We start from the raw sequence: 18271 nt of genomic DNA, 5'->3' as shown, positions 1-18271 counted from the left end.
GATCTTCCAGAAGCCATTCTGAGTACCCATCAGCACTGAAATGTAAAATCACTATGTTGTTGTTTGTAGACATGAGTTATAATACTCAAGAGTTCTTCAGTTTGGCTAAGTGTGAAGAAAGGTTAGCTGTTACTTGTTTGTGTGGAAGTGGTTGGAACACCTCTAAAACAAGATATCATTTGGAATAATTAATATTCATTTTTCTATGAAATAGATTTGCATTGTAAGTATTAAGCAAAGATCAGGTCATTTGAGCTCATGATTTGTATTGAGCAGATTATGTGTGTTCTTGGGTTATGTAGGCATGTGAGAGGAATGAAACTATAACTTCCCCTACGAAACATTGTTCTCAGGAGATGTTCAAAGTCTGGACTTTTCTTCAAAAGTTTTAGTACAATGACACTGATTTATTTTCAAAAAATTCCATCAGAGGTGAAATAATTATAGTTGGAATGGTTTTGAGGGGCTAGGGAGATAGCTCAGTGTTTAAAGGCACTTGCTTGCAAAGCCTGCCAACCCAGGTTCAATTCCCCAGCCACTCATATAAAGCTGGGTGATGGGCATTCATTTGCAGCTGCAAGAGACTCTGGCACACATGAGTGCACTCTGTGTGTGTCTTACACCCACACACAGGTGAACGCACACACACACACTCAGGAAAACAAAACACTCTGGCACACATGAGTGCCCTCCCTCTTTCTCTCTTTCTCTCTCTCTCACACACACACACAACACATGTACATGCATGCAAATAAATTTTTTAAATATTTTCTTAAATGTTCTGAATGTGACTATTGGAAGGAAAACTATTTTGGAATACTCAAAGAAGTTTAATTTTCTCATTTATATAAATTAGCATTTAAATAAGTTAACATTTTTTACAGAATGAAGGTTCAACTAGGTAAGTGCTCAGTACATTTTAAATTAGACAGATGTTGGGGCTCCGTGTAGTTTATTAAACTGCATAAACCACAAAATCACAAATGAAACACCAGTAAGCACAAAGTGAAGAACTCTGGACCTCCTTATATTCTGAATGTTCTGGTGACCCATTGTTGCCACTTCTTAACTTTCATTTTAATATTTAAAATAGAGTCTCTCTTATACCATTAAATTGTGCCAAGAAACCTGCCATTCATAAATTATGCATTCCAGGGATACGCTAATGCACAAACTTTGCTTGTTTCAAATTTGAGTGCCTGGGAAGCCAGGAACGAGAGATGAAGCAAATAAAGCAGGAAAAAATACTCAAGGTGAACACAGAGCAAGTGTAGGGCAAAGCTTCTTAATGTAGGTAGATGATGAAATCTTAATGAAGAAATAGGCATTATAAAAATGCACCCTTCCATTTACATCTGTGCTTATGTGGAATATTATAAATAAACATCAGCAGACAGGGCACCTGTGCCACACACTAACCCTGCCTGGGAAGAAGGACACCAAAGTCAGAGGGCAAATTGAAGAGCCTTTTCATTATAGTTTGGTGTTGTTAGGGCTTCAGTGTCTGTTATCTTAAGGGTTCAAAATTACTGATGGCCCAATGGCTACTTTTTTCCATCAAGACCTTGATTTTGGTTCTAATCTCAAGTTTAAGCATGAATTTGGGGTTTAGAATTTGACTCTTCTTGGCCACTCAACTGTCAGAAAAATCAGTCCCAAGTTTGCTTGTGTCAGCACCACCACCAACACAAGTGTTAGTTCTTTTTATCCTTTGGTCTTTTGATATAACTTTCCTATAGGCATCATCTTCAGAAGTATATTCAAAGTCTCAAACAAGCTCTTGTTTATCACCCAAGTGTGAGCAAATGTTCTCCCCATTAAAATAAAATACTTTGGGCTGGCGGTTGTACTCAGTGATACATTCCTTGCCTAGCATGTGCAAAGCCCTAGGTTCCATCCCTAGTAATAAAAAGTAATATAATAACATAATTCCTTGCAGTTGAAATTCAGCTAGCTATAGGAAATTAACTAATTAGTGTTAACATTGAGCTCCTCCCTCAACATCTTCTTTAATGTCCAAATTATTGTGGAACACAGGAAAGTTCTAATTTCCAGTCACCTGGGCTTCTCCTTTCATATCCTCCCACATGACATTCCAACGTCTAGACTTCACTAGCTTGGGAAGTCAACAATCCTGGTTTCATGGTAACTGGAAGGTTTCCTAGGACACAGTACTGTCAACATTAAAACCTGGAATGTTCCATGCAAACCAGAAAGGGTTGGTTAACCTATGAGAAGTTCGAGGGTGATGATCAAAAAGTCCCATATCCCCAAAGTGATCTTTACCAGTGTTTATCACCTGAGAATTGCCACCTTATAATTCAACTGCCAGTACTCAACCCAAGGCCCAAATCTTGCCACCTTTAGGTGACCTAATGTAATCTATAACAGGACTAGTGAGAGTTGATGGAACGTACAGCTCTCCAGGTTGTACTGTAGAACGTGGTGGTACAGTAGAGCGTGTATGGACAGCTGCCATCTTCCAGGGTCCTGGTCTATTTTGAGGGAGTCCCAGATAGCCCTAATTCTAATCTTTAAAAAATATTATTTATTTTATTTATTGGGGGGTTGCAGGTAAAGAAAGAGAGAATGGTTGTGCCAAGGCCTTCAGCCATTGAAAACTCCAAATGCATGTGCTACCTTGTGCATCTGGCTTATGCGGGTCCGAAGGAATCAAAGATGGCTCCTTTGGCTCTGCAGGCAAGTGCCTTAACTACTAAGCCATTCCTCGAGCCCTGTAGTCCTTTCTAAGAGTGGTTGTCCTACAAATGGACTATCAGTCTAATAGGAGGAATCCCTACACACAGGCCAGGCAGAAGGCAGAAGGCTGTTCGCTCCTCATAGTCCACTGCACAATACAAAAACTTCAGCTCAAGGTTTTCAGCACCTTTATGTATCCAGTAAGCCTGTCTGTCTATACTAAGCATTCCACCCTCCCCAGTGATCTTATCACACAAATTGAAGCAATGTGTGTGAAGAGGGACTGAAATGTAACAGGCTTAGTCTGAATTAAATTCATGATGCTATGCTTAGCCCAGGACAGTCTCTTTTTCCTTGTTGTGAAGGGCTAGATTCTCCATTCATAAAATTGCTTGGCCAACATGAGTTGTCTCTGATGATTTCACAGCCTTCCTGACTAACCCTCTACTTTACACATTCTCCTAACTCAAACCCTATAAATTTACAAGAAAAAAAAAAGAAGAAAGAGAATGAGATGAAAGAGAAACTTCCAGCCTCGGTTTCTTAATGGCTTGGAATTCAGGGGTAAATTTTCAGTTATTTTCCCTTTTTGCTAATATTGCTGAGAGCTAGTTCATTTTAGTCCCCTACCAAGTAACATGGACTAGTTCTCGGCCTGGAAGAGTGACTTGTGTGTACTTTCATGAGGGCTACAGCAGTGCTCTGCATGCTGAGAGTGGCTCTCCTCTGCTTGGGCAGCAGGGCTCAGGTCACAGTTAGCTCTTCAGAACCCTGACCCAGACAGCTATGCCAGCATGCCACAGGAGCTTGTTGTGAAGACAGAATCTCAGCTCTGTGCAGACCCACAGAAGAGAATATGTGACTTTACAAGCATCCCTAGGTGACTCCTAGGTGTGTTCAAGTTTAAGAAATGAAATTCTAAAGCACTCTTTCAAAAATGACTTGTCCCATATCTTGGTCTGTTTGGGCTGTGCTAACAAAATACCAGAGGCCTGATGGTTTGTAAACAGTAGACTTCTTTCTCACCATTCTGGAGGCTTGGAAACCCAAAGTTAAGACACTAGCAAGTTCAGTTCTCACTGGGGCTCAGTGCCTAGTTAACAGATAGCTGTTTCCTCTCTGCAGTCACTGAGGGAGCAAAGGATCTCTTTGGGGTTCTGTTTTAAGTTAGACCCCATATGCCAGTATTGTGATGTAACCATCTCCTTAGAAGCCCTACTTCCTAATCCTACCACCTTTGGGGAATAGGTTTTACTACAAATCTGGGGAGAGCACAAGCCTTCAGCCCATAGCATTTCCCAATCTCACCAGCAGGCTCTCTAGCAGATTCTGGGAATCCCATGATTGACAGTGCCCTCATGACCTGGCTTGCTTTCTTCCCCACTTCTGGCCTCCAGTGAGGATGCTAGCCAATGTTGGAATATTTGTGTCCTCAAGACCAAGAGGAAATATCTTGTATAAGGGTAGCATTACCAAAGCCCTTTAATTTTAGATTTTATCCAGGGAAAGATTTGCATTATTGATACAGAGAATTCGGAACCATCAGGAAATCCATCCTCATGGTCTGCAGGTGGTTTTCATTGTCAGAAGAATAGTTTCTCATCAATGCCAAGGTATGATTGTGAAAAGAGTCAGAAGAGCAGAGACAGGACATTATACAAGATCCTAGGAAGTGCTAAAAAGGTGGCCTCAGTCCAACCCAGGAAGGCGCCAGCCTTAGAGGGCCACCCAGACACAATATTGCAACTGGATTGCCTTTCTGTCTGCAGCTGTCCACCCTCTGTGTCCAGAATGACTCACATGCCATGTTCCATCTTCCCCTACTCCATACTCTCTGCTGATCTATGACACAGATTAGCTATCCCATAACTTAGGTTCCCTCGTGGAGCTCCTTTCCTCCTCTGAGTAAGTGCATCTTTCCAATGCATAAAGCTATAAGAGGCTTTCCACTGATATCTCTAGCTAACAAGTATATCACCTTCTCTTCATATGTATTAGAATTTTAGACTATCCATGAGAGAAATGACCTGTTGGAATAAGAATTCTTTTTTTACATTTCCTTTTTAGGTCACTAGTTAAACTGGAGATTGATTGACCTGTGTTGAGGTCTTCCTAGTCAATGTGGGTTCAAATGTGGGTCAGAAAGCGTAAGTTAGGAGAGTATGGTGCTATGAGGGAACATATGAGACTTCCCTCATTTGAGGACACAGGAGGATAACAGATTCTGTTAGCTGTCCACTGAGAGCTGTCAATGTCAGTAGGACCTTGTGTAACAGGGGCTAAGGATGAGGCCTATTCTAGACTCAGAATTCTGGAGCATTCTGGCTAAAGTTCAAGCCCAGAGGTACTCTATTCTGAGCTTTCACATAAGACCTAGAAATGGTCCATTTCTCACCACTTTTGTTCCCAACACCAAACAGATGACACTTGTACTCTCTCCTGTCTTCCCTCTGAGCATACCTTTTCCCTTCAAAGTACCTTCCACCATTATTAATCCTGGGTCCCTGCATTCCTGGGTCCTTTGTGCCATAGACAGAGGGCTTCCATTACAGGAGGCTATAAGCAAACCACAATGAGATTAATAATGCCTATCAACATCAAAGAAGGAAAATTGCTATGGCTATCTCTCATACAAGTCATAAAATCCTTTAAAAATCACAATCTTGGACTGGGGAGATGGCTCAAGGGGTAAAAGTGCTTGCTACACAAGATGAGGACCTGAGTTTAATCCCTAGGACCCACAGAAAATGTTAGGCTTGGCCATACATGCCAGTAACCCCAGTACTGATCAGAGGGTCAGAAACAGTAAGATCCCTGAGCCTTGCTGATTAGCCAGTCTAACCAAACAGCAAACTCCAGATTCAGTGAGAGACTGTGTCAAGGCTAAAAGATGGAAGAGTGATAGAGACGGACTCCTGCATCCACCTGTGGCCTCTGCACGCATGCATACAGCACATATGCATGTATACATATACATAAACACCCCAAGCATACATATTATACAACACACACACACACACACACACACACACACACACACACACACACCAATTTTTTAAAAAGGCATAAAACCTCATCTTCCATTTTGCTGATTAGCTTGGAAAATAGAACTATACTAAAACTATGAAGTGTAGTTGTTCCAAGATAAAAGCAGATTTATTGCGTGATGCAACAAAATAAAATCTTGTATGGGATTCATATAACTATTAGACCTTTTTATCTTTTCTTAAACTTAGGTAGAAAATGTGAACGTTTGCCTAGCCAGCCTCGATGTTAGCAAGAGCAGCAGCACCAGAGTTAGCGGGGCCACAAAGGGGGCCTATGTGCAGGACAGATGAACCAAGTAGTGGCTTATTTTCGTATCACAAGACAAAGTGACCTACCTATCACTGTAGGTGACACAAACTGAGAACACAAAGGAGCTCTGTAGATTTATGTCTGAGTGTGTGAACATTCCAGTTAAGTCAAGCAAAACATTTAAATTAATGACCAAAAGTACATTAGTGAGTACTACTTAACCTGAACATGGAAAAGCAATTAGGTTCAAGGCAAATTGCAAAAGAAAAAAGAAAAAAATGAGGCCATGGAGGGTTTTCCTGTCCTTTGCTCTGACATGAGTCCTGTCTTGCTTTCCTCTGGGTCCCTGAGTTAGTCTGTTTTGTGTCATCATGACAGTATACCAGATGCTCAGTGATCTCTCTCTATATATATTTTTTAAAGATTCATTCAGTTCACAGGTTTGGAAATTCAAAGTTTGAAATCTAGTGGCACCGTACGTTTGACCTCTAGTAAGAGATTCTGTCAATTGCACCATAGAGAAGTGGGGAGAGAAGCAGATCTTATAGAAGGGGCAAATTACATGGGGTAGCTTCAGACAAAAGACCCATCCCAGAAAACTAACTCCCTCTAAGAGCAGTATTAATCCTTCTGAAGGAGGTTTTCCTGGAACCTTGTTCCCTTCAGTTATGCTCACCTGTCAAAGGGTTCGCCACTGCAGCACTGTGAGCTCATGAAACTTTGGGAGACAAGCTATCTCTCAGCTATAGTCTTCTCCAAGTCAATATTTGTACATGATAATATGATATGTTGGAATTGCTTAGGTGTAGATTCGCTTAGCTCTAGAACTTAACATGAATGAATTCATGCTATATGCATTCTTTTGCATCTGGCTGTGTGACTCTGCATAGTGTCATTGAGATTCGTTCATTTTGTAGGTGTAATACATATGTCTATATTGGTAATTACTTTCTTTTCATTTCAAAGTGTTTTCCATCATAAAAACATGCCATTTGTCTGTCCACAGTCATCTCACTATCCCAGTCTGTAGATACTGGGAAAGAGCTTTCCACTGGGACCAGGAGAAGTTCCCTGGTTGGGGGATTGTACTTTGTAAAATTCTCTAGAGGAATAGAACTAGTATAATTTATGTATACATAATTATTCATATCTACATATATATTAACAAAGGGGATTTATTGGATGGGTTTACATGATAGAGCCTGGGCAGTTCAACAATGGCCATCTGTACTCTGAAGAGACAGAGGCCATGACAGTTTCTCAGTCCAAGAAGCTGGAAGCCTCAGTACCCCAATTGAGTGCTAAAAACCTGGAAGCTGTGTGAAGATTTGCTGGTGTCAAGTACATGTTAGAAGATCAAAGAAACAGGTGTCTGATTCAAGTGGCTGAAAGCAGAAAGAAACAGTAGAAACAGGCCATGTATACCGGTTACCTGAGACCATGTACACTGGTTCCCTGAGACCATGTACACTGGTTCCCTGAGACCATGTACACTGGTTCCCTGAGACCATGTACAGGTTACCTGAGACCATGTACACTGGTTGCCTGAGACCTGGTTGAAAGGTGCCCTCATACTAAGGGAGGCTTCCTTCTCAGATATTTTCTCTGAAAATGCTCCTATAAAATGAATGCCCAGAGATGTATTTCCAAGGTGTTTCTGAATCCAGTGAAGTGGACAATTAAGGCCAACTATCACAAGAGTCTGCAGAGAGGTATCCTTGGCCATTATCCTCACCATGGCTATACCTCAGGGTACTTCCATGCCCACATTTGATAAGGATATATTAATTTTGTTTGGATACATACAGAATCTGTTTGTGTATTTCTCACATAAGCTTGGGGCATGAAAGATTACCTGAAGCTTCCAAGAGTTAAGGACTTGTAGATCCTTTGGAAAGATGGACAATTGCTTCAGAAAAGACAAGGATCCCGTCTTTGTTTCCCATCAGTTCCATGTGCCCAAATTCCCAAATTCCTCACCCCCCAAACATATATCTGGAATCTAGTTCTTTTCCTTTCTATTTTTTTTTTTTTTTTTTTTTGCTTTTTTACCACCATGCTCTTCTCTTTCAATTAAGGCAGCTGTGGTGGTTTGAGTGTGAATGCATGTATCCTGGCTGGAGGAGGGGTCACTGGGGCATTCTGGAGCCCAGACCTATGGTGTCACTGGGGTGGGTCTGAATTCCAGCACAAAAGTGGAAGTTCGAGTCTGCCTGGGCTCCTGCCCACCATGGCCTGGGCTGCTGCTTTGCATTCCTATTAGCCTGTTTGGTTGCCTCTCTCCTCTCTGGTGTATGGAAGCAGAGTCCTCTGCCACTGATGGAACGTTCCCTGGATCTGTAAGCTTAAAATAAATCCCTTCCTCCAATAAACTGTATCTGGCTTGGAAGTTCATCCCAGCAAGGTGAGGCTGTCTTCAACAGCAGCCTTGGTGTGAGGTCACACTGGCTCTTTGGTATGCTTTTCACACATCTGTATTCAAGGGTTTCTGCAAAGGCTGTGGTGATTTCCTGAAAATCTCTGTTCCCAAAGAGCATCAAGTGTGCTCTCACCTATTCACCCACCCTTACCATCTACAACATATCAGAAATGGGTTTTGTTTGTTTTTGAGGAATATTTGGGCCCACCCGCTGTCTGTCAGGAGCTGCTCTGTGGCTTGGCCCTAGTGCTGCAGAGAAGAATACGCTCCCACAATTGTCCGTTTCTGGCCGCTCTAAATGTAACGCCAGTGACCAGCATCTTTATGTGCTTCAATGGTCTGACTGAGAACAGAGCACAATGCCAAGTTCACTGGCAATAGGTGCTCAAGGACAAATGATAGGAGGGTGGGTGGGTGGATGGGTGGTCACTGAATTTGAAAGAATTTGTAGGCATTTGCCAAGAGCTCTTAAGCTCTTGGGGAGTTGGTCCTGTAATAAAATGTGCTTGCTTGCAAATGCCTGCTGGTCTGGATTCAAATCCCCAGTACTCACATGAAGTCAGGTTCATACAGTTGCACATGAGTCTAGAATTTTTTTGTGGTGGCAAGAGGTCCTGACATTCCCATTTTCTCTCTTTTCTCTCTCTCTCCTTCTATCTCAAATAAATAAACAAAATAAAAATTTTGAACAAGCACTTATTATAGGGAGTGCATAAGAACAGTGTGTAACAGATCCTATGAAGTTTTCTGTTGTTCAAATATAAGGAATCACACATAGCATGAAAACCCATGAAAGGAGCATATGGAGAAATCTTATATGTATGTTTTACATATGACAGTGGCTGTCATAGATATATATATTAGAAATGAACATTCTTAAAGTCTATGCAATTAATCTACTTTCGTGAGTATATGTTTGCATTTACTTATTTATGCCTGATTAACACTAAAAATTTAAAGTTGCTTATGAGAATCATGAAAGGCTAAAAATCTTTTATTAGGAAGAACAGAATTCATGGCTAAGATGTAGTTCTGGAGGGCAGGTCTAACTATGTATCCAGATATATAGAACAAATAAACAAGTAAAATAAATCATACTAGTCTGACAATCAGCATGTTTTTGTACTTGTTTTTCAATATATGAAGTTTATTAATGTAAGAAATATGTTTTGAAATTCAATAGTGTCATAGTTACTTTTCTTGTTGTGACCAACAATCTGTCAAGAGGCCACTTAAAGGAGGATTGATTTGGGCTAACAGTTTGAGGAGGTGCTATTCATTCCAGCAGAGCAGGCACAAGCAGCTGTATCTGAGTCACACTGTGTTAGCAATGTCAGGAAGCAAAAGGACTGTAACCCTCATGACCTGTCCCCCCACAATCCACAGCCATCTATTTCTTCTGGGTAGGCTCTACCTCCTAAAGGTTCCACAAGCTCCCACAACAGTGCCATTAGCTGTGAACCAGTTCCTATCTGGCTTGTATCTGTGTTGGGCAGGAACTCTGCTGCACCTCTTTCTGACTCTAGGATCCAGGCTGAAGAGGTGGCCATCCCTTGGAATGCCTCTTTCACTGGGGAGGGCTCTCTTATAATGGCAGGACCCCAGAGGCTTTTAAAGCCCTGGATCGTGGCTGTGAGCACCACTCACTTCATGTGAGCTAGGCAAGTCATTCAGCCAGGCCTGCTGTCAGTGGCACGGAGGACCAAGATGTAACACTAGAAAGGGTGACAGAGGAGCATTAATTGGCATTATATTACAGAGTGCCACATTGCCTCAATAGCATAGCATGGAAGATAAACTGCAGAGAATTTGACTTAGGTTATAACTTAAAATTTCTTCCTCCACTGAGATTCTATAATTCCACTAGGTGAACCCACTGGGTTGTATAGACTGTGTGTAGCTCATTGGAACATATCCATCAACAATTTCTTTAAATTATAGAATTCAACTGATGAATATAAAATTGGATAATTATCTGGAACAAATATGAACTATTCAAGATATAAAATTATGGCTGGGGAGATGGCTCAGCAGTTGATGGTGCTTGCTTGCCAAGCTTGTCTGCCTTGGTTGGCCCAGATTTGGGCCCACAATACCTACATAACATCAGATACAGAAAGAGGCACATGCATCTGGAGTTCATTTGAAGTGTCAAGAAGCCCTGGTATGCACCAATTCATGTTTCTCTCTTCTCCCTCATAAATAAATAAATACACGTTTAAAATAAATGAATAACATAAAAGAACAAATTAGCACTTCAGAAATTATGGTTTCCTTTATCTAAAACTCATGGTAAGATAAAATTGAAGGGACTAAATGCAGATTGATGATGGCCAAGGTTGAGCTGAAGGACACGACCATAAAAGAGACATAGGAACCTCTGACACACCTCTTCTTTTTTAACCACTGCAATAGTCACACAACTATATGCTTGCATGTGAAGGAGGGATTTTACTACCTGTAAAATGTTCTTCAGGTTTTTTTTTTAGATGAGAAATGCTAGGATATTTCAGAATGTGAGCTGACATAAAAATAGTAAAAAATAAAAATAAAACAAAAAGCCTGAGCACAAAGCCTGCTAATGGAAATGCTTCCTATGAAGCCCTTGTTAAAGGATTGCTATTTCCATTTCTCAGAAGCAGAAAATAATAAAGATTTGAAATGTATGTATGCGATTTTATCCCAATCATTTAAAAGAAGCCCACCACCACCTCCACACCAAAAGAAGGTTGTCTTAACCTTATTACTATATCTTGTTTTTTTTTTTAAAGCACCTCTTAACTCAAAATAGATTAATTCTCAAAATAAAATATTTTGTATTGGTGAAATTGTCTTTAAGCATGTTGGCAATACTGGTTGAAGGTTGTAGTATGGGTGGAATGGTCACATGACTGGACACTGATAGCATTCTTGATGACAAGTCTCTCTTGCACACTACTTCACCTTATGCTCTACTTCTGCACTGCCCTAGTGCTCCCTCCCCCCTTGAGTGACACCAGGAACATGACAGCAGAGACATAATACTACTCAAATAAAAGGACAGTGCAGTGCCTCTCACAGAGTGAGAAGAAGAGATTTGAGCTTTTATTATTCAATGATACATAGCTGGCTGTCACCACGCACAATGTTAAAAGAAAAAAAAGCCCAGTGCATAAAGTCACATTTGCAGTGGGATTCGGAAGAGCCCCCATGTAACATGCCACATGATGAGACCAAATCTGCCATCAAAAATTTATGAAGGTGCTGGAGAAATGGCCCAGTGGTTGAGAGAACCTCTTGTGTAAGCATGAGGGCTAGAGGAGGTCTGAGAGCTATTCCAGTTTGGTCCCCAGAACTCACTCGAACAGCCTCATGTGTCTGCTAACACCAGCCCCGGGTAGAGGGAGAATAACTGAGCTTGTGAGAAAATGGCAGGCTCTGGGATCACTAAGAGTCTCTGACTCATCTAAGAACAAGTTGAAGAGTGATGGCGTGGAGCACCCAACATTCTGCTCCAGCCACAGCAAGCAAAGGCACAGGATGTGTCGTGGGCCCATACATAATATGCAGGCACCACGTTACGCTTACCCAAGCAATGAATTAAGAGGATGGGAAGGATGGAGGGGAAAGAAAGGAGAGAGAAAGAGAGAAAGAAGAAATAAGAAAGAAAAGAAGGAAGGAAAGAAGGAAGGAAGGAAGGAAGGAAGGAAGGAAGGAAGGAAGGAAGGAAGGAAGAAGGAAGGAAGGAAGGAAGGAAAGAAGATAAGGAAAGAGAGAGAAAGGAAAAGGAAGGAAGAAAGGGAGAAATGAGAGAAAGGAGTGTCACGAAGAGGAGCTGTGGTGTGTCCAAGGCTTTGGACATTTTCTTGACATCACCTGGAAAGCCTGTTCTTCAGTACATTACCCTTGAAGTGGGCACCATTAAGGCACTGGGGACATGGGTTAAACAAAAAATACAGGAATGAGAATGTGACCAGCATCCTGTGCATTTAAGAGATACTGTCAATGGAATAAAGCATTGTCAAAGAATAATGGTTTCCAGCTGCCACATAAATGTCAGAGTGACACCAAAGCATTATCTTCAAAGCAGAAGGAAGGAAAGTAATGTGATCCCCAGTCTCACATAGTACTGCTATAAATCCACTAGAGCTCTCCACAGCATCTACCAATGTGTCTGTGGTAGTATTTGCAAACTGGATTACATTCCAAGCCAGCCATGAGAACTGGCAAAGAGAATCATTCCTTCCCAAGATATTCACTGCTAAAATGGCATGAACACCTGCCTGAGAAAGGAAAAGACCTGGAGATTTTTCTCAATCTTACTCCATCACCAAACTGAAGGAAGAAAAGTGTGTATCCCTGCTGGCCTTTCCTATGGAGATAAAAATAAAACAGACTTCTGTGTATGAGAGAGGTGCAGACTTGTTAAATGGAGAGGTGCTGAAAACAATGAAGATGCCCCCTTGCCCACAATTCCTCTCTGCCCATTGTTTAGAGAATGGAGAGATGGCTTAGTGGTTACGAAGCCTAAGGACCCAGGTTACATTCCCCAGAACCCGCATAAGCCAGATTCACAAAGTAGTGGTGCATGCATCTAGAGTTTGTTTGCAGTAGCTAGAAGCCCTGGAGCATCCATTGTCTTTCTCTCTCTTATAAATAAATAAATAAAAATAAAATTTTAAAAAGAGTGGAGAGCTAATGTTCTCCAAGAAAATCATCTATATGTGCATGGCTGTCCTAGAACAGATGCACAGTGAGAGGAGGGCACAGTGAACTACTCTCCTAGAACAGATGCGCAGTGAGAGGACATTGTTACTACTTCTAGCTCCCTTCAGAAAAAAGCTAAACACCTCCACCTCCACCACCCCACCATGAGCTATGCCCAGACACCGACTGCTCTAATTCATAAAATCTTCCTAAAGATCTTCTCTTTGCCAGCTACTTTGGTAGGCACCCAATCTTATCAAGAGCCATTTGCAGTAATCCAGGACCAAAGACTCTGAGGCAGTGGTGTGGAACAGAGTCTTGATGCAGGAGGCAGTAAAGAAGCAAGGTTAGTAAGACTCCGAGACTCAGTGACAGTTTAACTGTAGAGGGATAAGGAGAAAGAGAAGGGACGTCATTTGTCCAGTTAAAATGATTAGCTCAAGTTTCCAGTGAACCCTTTAAAAAGAGAAACCAGTAGCCACCGAGAATTCATGGCACTGGAATGTAGAGTAGAATTTGTGCCTGAGATCCCAGTATTAGAAACCATCAGCATATATGACTGGAGGCAGAGAGAGCTGATATTATTGGGGGGAGGAATGGCCATAGAAGGAACCCCATAATTCAGGCTCTGAAGGGGAAAAGCCAAGGAAGAAAGTGGGGCTCCTGGAATTTTGTCTGTGCTCTGTTCTCTTTCATGGGCAAAATGGACACCTTCACACTGGACTCTTTGATTGTTGCTTATCTCTTAGATAGAATGCAGCAAGAAGGACAATTTTAAAGAAAGTACATCTGTCAGTTAGCTTTTTAATCTTCTGAGGACTTCCAAGTTCCCATGTAAAAGGAGCTATTTTAAGAACTTGGACATAAAAGCCTCAACAGTGTTTGCTCTTTTTGCTGTAAAATAACTCCATTGATTTAAATCTATTATTTAAAAAATAAAGTTGTAGCCTGAAAAATTTCAAAATGAACATGTTTGAAGCCTTTTCTCTTCTTCTTATTTGAAAAAAATCCTCTTTGGGTCATCCTACTGTAGTCCTATCAGTCAGAGACTGGAACACTGGAATGTTCTAGTTACTAGTACTACAGAAGAAGATCTATGCTATGTAAAATACAGCTTAAGAAATATAATTTTTAAAATGATTTGCATGGTAAAACTGTAAGCAAGATTAATATTTGAAATTGTTAATCCATTTTATCTTTATGCCTTGTTCAGTATACTCTTTTTCCAAAATATATTTGACAACTATTCTCACCAAGATTTCAGTCAGAAAGGATATAGTATTTTGCCATTTGTCACTAGATAAGGATTAGTACATATGTATAGGTCCATTAATACAAATGTGTGCATCTCAGTTCCCCTGAGTGCCATAATGTTAGGAATTCTTGGGAGAACATCTATATGTATTCAATATTTGACAAAAGATAATTTGAGTTTACTGTATTTGGAAAGTAACTCACACAGGAGAAGTTGCATTAAATAAATAGTAGAGATAAAATTTATACTTCCATATATTTCAAAGCTAATGTTGCTAACTTACAATGGAATGCTAACATAAAGACGCAGTGCTATAATTTGATTGATTTGTTTTGACAGCAGCCAAATAATTGAGAGTGAAAGGTGTCAGCACAGATGAAATATGGTAGAAGCCACATGCAGCAGGCACCCCCGCAGCTACAGCAGCCACAGTTTTATTTCCTTTGATTTTGTGCCATTCCTCACTTCCAGTTTATGAGGAGAGCACAAAAGGTGTGCAACCTCCCCAACTAGGGACACCTTGCAGAGAGGAGAGAAATCGAAGTTCGCCAAATCGTTGAACAGTGGAGGCCGACAGAAGGCTCTCGATGGCAACTACGCTGAGCTAAACGACATCCTTATCCTTTCCCTTTGCAAGTTGCTGCTCCAGTGCATTTTGTCTCATTTTAAAGTGATTTGAAGACATAGCAAGCATTGGATCCCATTTTCCAGCCCCTCGAAAAGAGATAGGCAGAAGAGAGGGGTGTGTCTGGCCTTGGCTCTGCATCCAAATAAGGCATTTATTTAACTGAAACCCCAAGTGTCTGGTAAGGAAAAGATTTGAGGTGCTCAGTTAATAAGAAAGCTAAGTGGTCAAGAGAGGATTAATTAGGTCAAAGTCTGTGCCCTGAGGCAAACCCCAGTGGTTAATGGAGCGGGAAGTGAACCACACTGGCCAGCCTTCATCCCTGCCCAACTGTTTGCTGGCTGTGTGAGCGTAGCAGCAGCAGCAGCCTTATGTTGATATACAATTGGTTTTCCTGGGCTATTTTTAAATTATGTTTTAAATATTAAACATGATGCTGTATAGAAACACGCATAGCAAAGAGCCTGACCCTAAGTGCATAATGAATGGCAGCTGCTTTTATTCTTGAGAGCTGAAAGTCCAATATGGTAGCCACACACCAGGCATGTATGGATGCTTGGCATTTAAAGTGGGGCAGTGGAAATTGAAATATGCCATAAATGTAAAATCCACACAAATGTAAATTATCTCATTTTATATTGATAAAATGTTAAAATGATATTTTGGACTTATTAAGTTAAAACCAAGATACCATTAAAATTAATTTCCCCTGCTCATTGTTTACTGAGCATTGGATATCAGACTCCTATGCATTCCTCACCTTATGTATGTTATGGGCAGTGTTGGCCTAAAGGAACTACCTACGTCTCATTGATGTGCTGCACTGGTTAATAGCTATGTTGACTAAACAGGATAATTAGCATATGTTTCAATTTTGGGACCTCAAGCAGAAAATTACAAGGGATCTACTTCGATAGCAAACATCAGAGAGAAGACATTTTGTAAGCTTGCTGCTGTAGTTTAGGAATCACTTGGGGATTTTATGTGCACAGAGAAAAAGGATTGGATTTTATGAGCAACTTCCATTGATTCAAATCTAAATTTATGTTTCCTTTTCAAAAACTCACACTTGGTACTTTGAAATACTTAAAACACACATATATCTGTGTATCTATATATTTACATATGTAATATATTCACACATTTTACTTCATTTGCTTATAATCATTTTTCATCAATTTTGAAGTTATCTTACAAAGTAATGGATTTTATGATGCATATATGTAATTATACTTGGTTCTTTTTTGTCCTATTTATAATATTTCCAGAAATGAAACTATGAATACTAGTAAAAACCATCTCCATATCTACTCAGAATCATTCCATGACATTCCTTCCCTTCTAAAAGTAACCAATACCCACCTGGTTCACATATTTATAGTTTTACTACATACATGCCTACATACATATATACACACAAATACAGACTTTGTGAATTTGTTGAAATTTTACATGATACCACACTGTAGATGTGTCTTGCATTTTGCCGTTTTGTTTTTGAGATTTATCCCTATGGATATATTCAGAGGATGCTATGTTTGAATTATTTCTATCTTCTTATTTTGTGGGACTTTCTTTGACCATGCAATTTTGTGTCCCCTTTTTCCAATTCTAATAGCTTTTAGAAGGCTGTTTTTACTCTTTCAGTTATTGCTAATTTCAGGACTCTGTTTAGTACTTTCATCTTTCCTCCCAAATGCTAATGACAGTTTATTCCCCTTTCATCCTTTATGTTACTGTTTCTCACATCTGTTAGTTTTAAGATTATTGTACTTACATTCTCACTCAGCCTTAGTTACAAGTGCATGTGTGCTAATCATTAAGTTACATTTGTGTTACTTCCAGACTTTTTCCTTCTTTACCTAAGGTCTCTGAATAGCAAATTTCCATTTATTTAAAAATACTCCATTTACTCATGTTTTTAATAGTTTGTTTATTTATTTATTTATTTGAGAGAGAGAAAGAGACGGAGAGAGGGGGAGAGCGAGAATGGGAACACCAGTTATTTCCTGACATCAGTATTTTGTTATTAGTAAGCATTATATAACTTAATCGTCATTCCTTCATAAATAAAATGTTTTTATGAGTGCATGAGAATGTGGTGTACATATATATTCACATGCTTTAAGTGTGTGTGTGTGTGTGTGTGTGTGTGTGTGTGTAGGCCAAAGGTAGACATCAGGAATTTTTCTCTATTTCTGTCTACCTTATAGTTTAAGCCAGAGTCTTTCATTGAACCCAGAGCTCAGTGACTCAGCTAGGCTGGAAAGCCAGCAAGCCCAAAAGTTCTCCTGTCTCCACCTTCCCACATGGGGATTATAGACACCCTCACACCACACTCAGCTTTGATATGGGTACTTAGGATCCAAACTCAGGTTCTCATCTTACACAGTAAGCTGTTTACTAACTGAGCCATCTCTCCAGTCCCTAATGTGCCCTTTTAAACTGTTTTTGAATAAAATTATTTCTCTTTCTCTTGGAGATTCTCTAGTTTTACTATGAAAGACCTATGCATGGATTTATTTTTATTTATCCTACTTGGTATTTATGCTTCTATTATTATATGTACATTAGATCCTTTACTCTAGTTTTTAAGTCTCTTAACTTCTCTTGTCTATTTTTTTGACTTTACTTCATGCTGTAATTTTTTGTATAATTTCCTTAGATTTATCATTTAGTTTACTCATTCTCTCTTCAGCTGTGTTCATTGTTTAACCTACTTTAAATTTCAGAGCACATTATTTTACTATTAGAAGTTTTTCTTTGACTTTTTCTCAGTTCTCTTTAATCATTTACATATGCTGATTTTGTTTACCTCTTCAGATTGTCTTTTAGTCTAAGTACCAGAGTATCTTACTAAGTATTGTTTATTTTCCATTGGATTGGTTTCTCTGGCAGTATTTATTATGCTTAATTCACCTTAAGCAGAGATTGTTTTCCTACAGAATCTTTTAAACAGTGAAGATACACCATATGCACTATTTAGGCCCAGGTTTCAATTTCCCTCAAACATGTTTTCCCTGATCAGAGCTATTAATAATTTTGTTAATTTCCTGGGCTAGGGAATGGTGCTGTCTCTTTGCTGTTGTGATGGCAGGTTCAGATGCTATTTCTTGTCTGAGCACAGGTGTCTTGATGTCTAAGTTGGTATCAGCCCCAGCAATACCCTATCTGTATCTTCTGTCAGGAACCCAGGATTTCAATAAGTGGACTTAAGACAATAAGTGTTTCCCATTCTGCCTGTATATTAATTTTTGATATATTTCCATACTTTTTATATATTAGAAAT

At 40.0% G+C, this 18271-nt stretch overlaps 1 protein-coding gene across 2 annotated transcripts in view; it reads left to right on the top strand.

Moving 5' to 3' along the window:
• Pou6f2 (POU class 6 homeobox 2) overlaps window positions 1–18271 on the top strand; it is a 482646-nt gene that overhangs the window by 215185 nt on the left and 249190 nt on the right. The window lies entirely within an intron of this gene.

This window comes from Jaculus jaculus, chromosome 16 (assembly GCF_020740685.1).
Source record: "Jaculus jaculus isolate mJacJac1 chromosome 16, mJacJac1.mat.Y.cur, whole genome shotgun sequence".
In the NCBI taxonomy this organism is placed as follows: domain Eukaryota; kingdom Metazoa; phylum Chordata; class Mammalia; order Rodentia; family Dipodidae; genus Jaculus; species Jaculus jaculus.
This window is presented reverse-complemented; position numbering and strand designations above follow the sequence as displayed.